The sequence below is a fragment of the Panicum virgatum genome, chromosome 5K, assembly GCF_016808335.1.
Source record: "Panicum virgatum strain AP13 chromosome 5K, P.virgatum_v5, whole genome shotgun sequence".
In the NCBI taxonomy this organism is placed as follows: domain Eukaryota; kingdom Viridiplantae; phylum Streptophyta; class Magnoliopsida; order Poales; family Poaceae; genus Panicum; species Panicum virgatum.
Window position 1 is genome coordinate 29,790,521 of NC_053140.1, and position 6,595 is coordinate 29,797,115.

At 41.6% G+C, this 6,595-nt stretch overlaps 1 long non-coding RNA gene across 1 annotated transcript; it reads left to right on the plus strand.

Annotated features, from left to right (window-relative positions):
* Positions 1–4,363: 4,363 nt before the first annotated feature.
* LOC120710617 lies at positions 4,364–5,599 on the plus strand. The gene is made up of 2 exons (XR_005689953.1): positions 4,364–4,826; positions 4,919–5,599. It is a non-coding gene; the product is annotated as an uncharacterized LOC120710617 (long non-coding RNA).
* Positions 5,600–6,595: the final 996 nt, after the last annotated feature.

Genomic DNA, 6,595 nt, shown 5'->3' on the forward strand with positions numbered 1-6,595 from the left:
TTGATAGGAGCGGATGGGGAGGGCCTAACATCACTGATACCAGGTTGATAGGAGCGGGGGATCCGTTCCTGATCGATTGGAGGTTGTAGCTATGGGAGATCGGGGGGCGAGGCTTGAACCGCGAGGCACCACGGCGAGGTGCCGTGGTGGCGCGCGTGAGGAGGAGGAGGAAGGGAGGGCTAGGGTTTGGAACTCCCGGCTCCCTTCAGGAAGCCGGAAGCAATTATTTTTCTGCTTAATTCCCCAAAGATGTCTTCACAAAGTATTTATAACTTCCTCGCTAAATCACAATAAACTCCCTAATGACTTTAAAAATAACAGATAACTCGCCACATGTGCGCAGCTCGCCTAGCCACGTTGTGTCGCACGCCGTACGTAGTGTCTGCCGGTCATAACATCATCATCATCTTCATTGATTGGAAACAGGAATGGCATATGATCCGAATCACGAGTAATTTGTCCGGGTAATGAATAGTTCCCGCCAGATGACGGTATTTCAGAAACACCAGTTCCATTCCCACCAAATGATGGTATTTCAGAAACACCAGTTCCTCCAAGCCAAGACGATGCACATACACAGGGGAAATTTCTCTCAGGTTTCATGAAGATTAGTGAACATACCTGAAAAAATGAAAAAAAAATCTAGGGTATTAAATGGTTCCGTATGGTCGAAGAAAGTTTCGACCTCCAAGAAATCAAAGAGCATATAAGCTTACCATGAAGCAAGGGTTCAAGCAAGAAGTTGTCCTTTCTGTTGGTCCTGTTGAGTCCCCACATAGCAAGGGCTATTCGGGGTAGCTCTCTCCTCTTGCAAATCAACTCATCTAGTCCAGCACCATTAATTTGCTCCCTCATGTAGCTACGAAAGTGAAGATGAAATTGCCATAAGTACCAAAGAGTACCTCAATCAAATAATATCATACTAGAATTTATCAGTGCCAAATGCAGCATTTTGGTGTTACAAGTATATGGATAAATTATTTTGTATCAGAATGGGTCCTAAAGCATTTACTCCTTAACCCCAATTTGTAAAGGAACTTATGCAACCTAATGGCAATGAAGGGTACTGAATTTTGAACAAGCTTTTTAAGAAATTGCTGGTGGAGGCAGTGTAGATTATTCCCTAGTACTGATACAGTGATGCACCATGTTTATGCAAAAGAACCAAGCAGAGCCAATGCAGTTTGTGTAACTACATGTTTGGAAATACTATTCTACAATACACTTTGGACATTATTTTGCGCATACAAACTAGTTTATGAAGGTGTAGAATAGTGCCACCTTAGACCAGAAAACAACATAAAAATATAACTTAGTTTCATAAAACATATAAATCGCACTGTATAAAAAAGATAGAAGCCTGATCACTTTTATTTCTTTGAATTGGGTTGTATATCAAAGGTATCACCATGTATCATAAAGTATAAGGTATACGGTACACATTTTGTAACACTCAATGACTCATGATGAATAAAGAGCAAAATACGCTTTCTACATGGGAATACATAAAGTTGGTAGCAAAAATTACTTTTTTGATCCATTGCTTGAATGGACAAACGGACACTGTGGTTGCGTAGAGCTCGTCGAGTACATTCCGTTTGACTATTTACATGACGTGTTTGGAGTTCGGATCAAAAAAGTTATAGTTTTTTAAGTGGCTAGGCGAGGGCCGCGCTACAGTAACCCGAGCTACAATAACGTCGTGCTACCGTATCCCTTCCCCTTTCTAAACCCGAAGTGGTCGCCCCTCCTTGCGCCGCCCTTTGTCGTGACAAGATCGAGAAAAGAGAGGGGAGAAGGAGAGAAAGAGAAGGGAAATTAGGGCACGTCTTCGTCGATCCTCGCCGTTCATCTCCAAAAACCGGTTGAGATTCCTCTTCTCTTTCCGTTTTCCTCATCTCCATGGGCTTTTCTTGCTATTCATGGTGATGCCGCTTTGTGTGGTGTAGTGCAGCGAGGTTGGATGCAAGAAAGAAGGGGAAACGCAGTGGAATCGCCGTAGTTGTCGTTATCATTGCCTTCGCCCTTGTTGTTTGCAAGGGGAAACCCTAGGTGAGACATGCCTTTGCTGTAGAATATATTTCCCTCTGGTTTTAGATGTTTTTATCTCTTGGGATTAGCAGTATAAGTCGCCTTTTGGACTATGATTAAGGTTTTGTCCTCGTCGCTTTTCTCAGCACGCCATCAATCTGTGCAGTTTCTGTTCGTGGCAGTTTTTCGTGCTTTTATTGATCTCAAAAAAATATTAAACCTTTATATGAGTTGGAGAAGCGTTAGATATCTTTCCATGGCCGTAGAGAACACCTCAATCGGATTTAAGACGAGGGAGAAACAAAGGTTGGAATCTGACAGTTTTTCAGTCTCGTAATTCTGGGCAGTGTCTGTGAACCTGAAGTTTGGGAAATTTTAGTGGCGTTTTTGGACTTTAGGGTAGTTAAAATAGTTGTAGATAATTTCATAAGCTTTCCATATTGGTAAAGATCATATTCATCCGAATTTTGGAGCTTCAGTTATGACTGTCTCAATAGAACTGTTCTACAGAATCTATCAGAATGTCAGATCAACGTTCACCTCGATTTTACCCCATGTTACTGATTTTTTCCTATACTTTTTGATAACTAGAAAGTTGTTGGCCATGAAGTTACCTTTCTTTTAGAAAAAATATCAGAATTTTGGCCCATCAGAATTAAATATTCCAAAAAAGAGAAGCATCGGTGCTGCTGTTTTCACTTGATTAGCATATCTTGACATGAGGACGTTGGTGCGGGCATATGATTGCTTTACTCGATATTTTTATTTTAAAGTGTGTTTGTTTTGGTGCTGAGCTATATTTGTGAACAGGTGGTGCACCTTCGGACTGTGCTTAGCTCACGTTCTTGATCTTCGGTGAAGGCAAGTAAACGTAGCAATGTGGTCTACTCGCTTTAACTTTGTTATTTGAATCGCCTCCATTAAATTTCAGAAGCTCACACTAGCCGGATAAGATCTGAATTTTACGTTATTTGTGGATTTATATGTTTATCCACTTGTGGCATTGCTCTTGGAGTTATAAATTTTGGAGGTATATGAAGTTCATGCATTACAATCATATTTTTGCACTCTCATATTGAAGATGCATATGAAGAAACCGTAGCCGGATTGGTGCGTTAAGTACCGGTACAGCAACGCACGTTGAGATATAGCAATGTAGTTGCAGCCCTCACTTTCTTCCTTGGGATTTGTGGGTAGAAGTGAAGTCATCCATTGCATTGCACCATTAGCATGTGCATTGAAGCATTCATAATGCATTGCACAATTTGCATATGCATTGAAGCATCGCTACGAAGATCTCTACCTGAAGTTACACTGTCTCAGTATGATGTTTCTTTTATATGAAATTATTAACCCAATATTTAATCAAATTATGATTTAAATAGCTTGGTTAAAGCAGTTTGCTTGCTGAGGTTTTTTTTCCATAAACCTCACACTTGATTTTCCCCTCACAGGTGCTTGAGCTTGGACGTTGCATGCTTGGGATGAGAGTACAAATAAGATATAAAACTGCACAGTAATACAGACAAATTGGATGTGCGGTCCTTCTTATAAGGTATAAAGTACAAATTGGATTTATAAAGACTACAGGGACTCCGTCCCTGCATTAGGAAGGCTCATGTTGGATATTAGCATCCTGAGTCCTGACATTCAAGAATATTGATACAACTTTTGACCAACAAACACAATAATATATGAAAATACATCAAATTGTGAGAAGCAATTGCTTCATCTAAGATTACAGACAAGAAAACTAAATCATTATTCCAAGTTATTCCGCACTAAAATTTGCTCAAGTCAACATTTAAGCATCTGTCATGCCAAAGTTGAGGTCAATCAAAACTTACTCATTGGAGAGCGCAATTTCATTATCAAATTTCACCCTTCCCTTTCTCTTTCTCTTGTTAACTTGTGCTGTGGGCCTTGTATTATCATCCTTCTCTTGTACTGGAGGTGGAGATGGCCCAAGCCGAAATTCAGGTAGCTGAGTGTCTAAAATCAGAAAAGCAAAAGGAAAGTTGGATTATGTGGCGTTTCATCAATTAGAAAATTTCAATTGGAATTAAAAGTAATACAAGTGAATCTATAAGAATAAAAAAATTGAATACACTTGTCACCAAAATTAACTTACCTATCCTTCTCACAAAACATCCTTGAAGGCCCACATGTAATGACATTTGTTTGACAGCATCCCCACAGACCCAAAAAACTGAACGAAGGAGGATGTTTCTGCTAGAAATCGCTGTTTTTTCTCACCGTGCCCTGTCTACCCGCCCGACCCCGCCTCGTATCTCTCGGCCAAAACAGCCAATCAATCAATCAGTCAATCAACTAGCCATTCGATCCAACATTTTCACTCCCCGAGATGCCTGCCCCGGCCTCCGCCCCCGGCCGGCGGCCACTGCCGCCTCCGGACCCGCTACCGTGATCCCGTCCGCGGCGCACCCCCGACCGTGCGGCCGCAGACGCAAGGTGAGCTCGTGCTACCTATCCGTGCCGCTGCCCGCCAAGGCCCATCGCATCTCCACCTCGTCGACCCGCTCCCCATTCGTAACGTCTCCCGCGCGCGGCGTGCAGCACCACCACCGCGCGGGGACTGGCTGAGGACGCTGAGGCGAAGGAGGGTCGCGATGCCGGCGCCAGGGCGTGGCTGCACGAGTTCCGGGACGCACTGTACGAGCTCGACGACACCGTCGATGATTTCCGCCGCGCCGGCTCCTGACGGCAGCCGCTCCTCCTTCAGCCTAGCGGAGTAGGGATCCATCGAGCCCAACCTGGATTGGTTCCTTCTGCTGGTGAGCACTCCTTCCTTCGCTTGGATTGATTCTGTTGTTCTTATCTTAGGGTTGGATTCCACTAACTTTATCACATATTCACTTTCAACTAGGCAGCTCCTGATTTGAGCCCATCCATCCAGGCCTCGATTTGTTGATTCCTTCTCTTGGTGATCACTCCTTCGGTCCTTCCTTTAGTTGGATGGATCCAGTTCTTCTAAGAGGGTGGATTCCACATAGTTTATTGTTGATTTGTGCGCTGCTACAAATCTAAATCCATCCATGGTTTGATCGGGATCTTCTTTGGTGCTTAAGGCTGTACCCTTGGCAGCCGATTAATTAAGGTGTGGGTCCAGTTTCTTTTCCAAAGAATTTGAGCGATTTGCCGCCGTGATGGGTCCACGCAGGGTGAGCATGGAGAACACAAACGAGGTGTTCAAGAGCATGAAGATCGGGCTGGTATTTTAAGGCTATGTAAGCCTCTATCGTTTACCCAAATAACATGCTCAATCCCTTAGGGTCCAAGATTGATTGTACTGGCCGCTATAGTCATTTGATTTTTTTGGTATATACTGTTTATTGTTTCAAAATGGCAGAATTAGTTCTGTGGATTTTCATAGCAAGGCTACAAACTATCTTGTAACAGCCAGTGATGATGTATCAATCCGCCTGTACGACACTCAAAAGTCAAAATGCAGTATAAGTGTGAAATGTTAGTCTATCTTCTGAATTTTTTATTCTAAGCGAAGAGGTTTACTACATATTTTTTTTAGCCTTAAAAGATACAATTTCTATATTATAGTAGTCCTCGGAGGGAAATTTGTATGTTTTCTAGAACATTATAACTTTTGCTTCATGTACATTTTCTGCATTATCGAATCATCCCCTGGTGTGGTTTTCAGCACATCATTTTGTTTAGTATTTTTCTGTCATGATCTTTTCATTTTCAAAATTTGGTAGATGGTTTCTGAATGGGCTGCAGCATAATATTGCTTCTATTCAAAAATATTCGGATTTCTCATGCTTCTTGCTGTAGCGTAAGCGGATGGAGCTGGAAGGGTAATCAGGATCAATGGTCATGTCATCATGTGGGATGCTCTGAGCTAAGAACTAGATGGTAATCCCCATGACCTCAGTGCATTGTTGCATAAATCTGGGTGAGTTCAGTTCGGCCTTTATTCCTTTTAAAGGTGTTCTCATATATCCTGCAAATTGTCATAATTTAGGAATCAGATGATGTAGGTAAGCTATAGTGCAAATATTGCATTTGTGCTGAATGCGCTTGTCACGCCCCAAAATTTCCATTTTGGGTTGTGAATATCTTTCTAAATAAAATTATCTATCTTCTGCATATTTCGAGAAATTTCCAGAATTTTCTGGCAATTATTCTCATTTTCCCCTAGAGCTCAAATCCATTTAATGAAAAATTCAAGAATCTTTTTTCACGAGATTCAAGTATTTTATTTGGACTCCTTGTCCCAAACTATCTCCAGGATGTTTTTTTTTGGAATTTTTGGGATTTTCAAGATATATTTCCTTTGGACTAAAAGATTTATCTAGACTTTTCTAGCTAAATTTATTTTAATCCTAAAAATATATTTTGAGCGATTGAAGTAATTTATTTTTTCTTTCCTGTCTGGATTCAACTTGTTTTGCCATCGAGTTTCCGGTACTCTAATCTTTCGCCTCGATCAAATCACGCTTGAAATGGGGTCTTATCTTAATTTCGGCATTTTTGGGTGATACTGCATTGTCGACACCATCAGTTCCGATGACCAGTAGTGTCGATC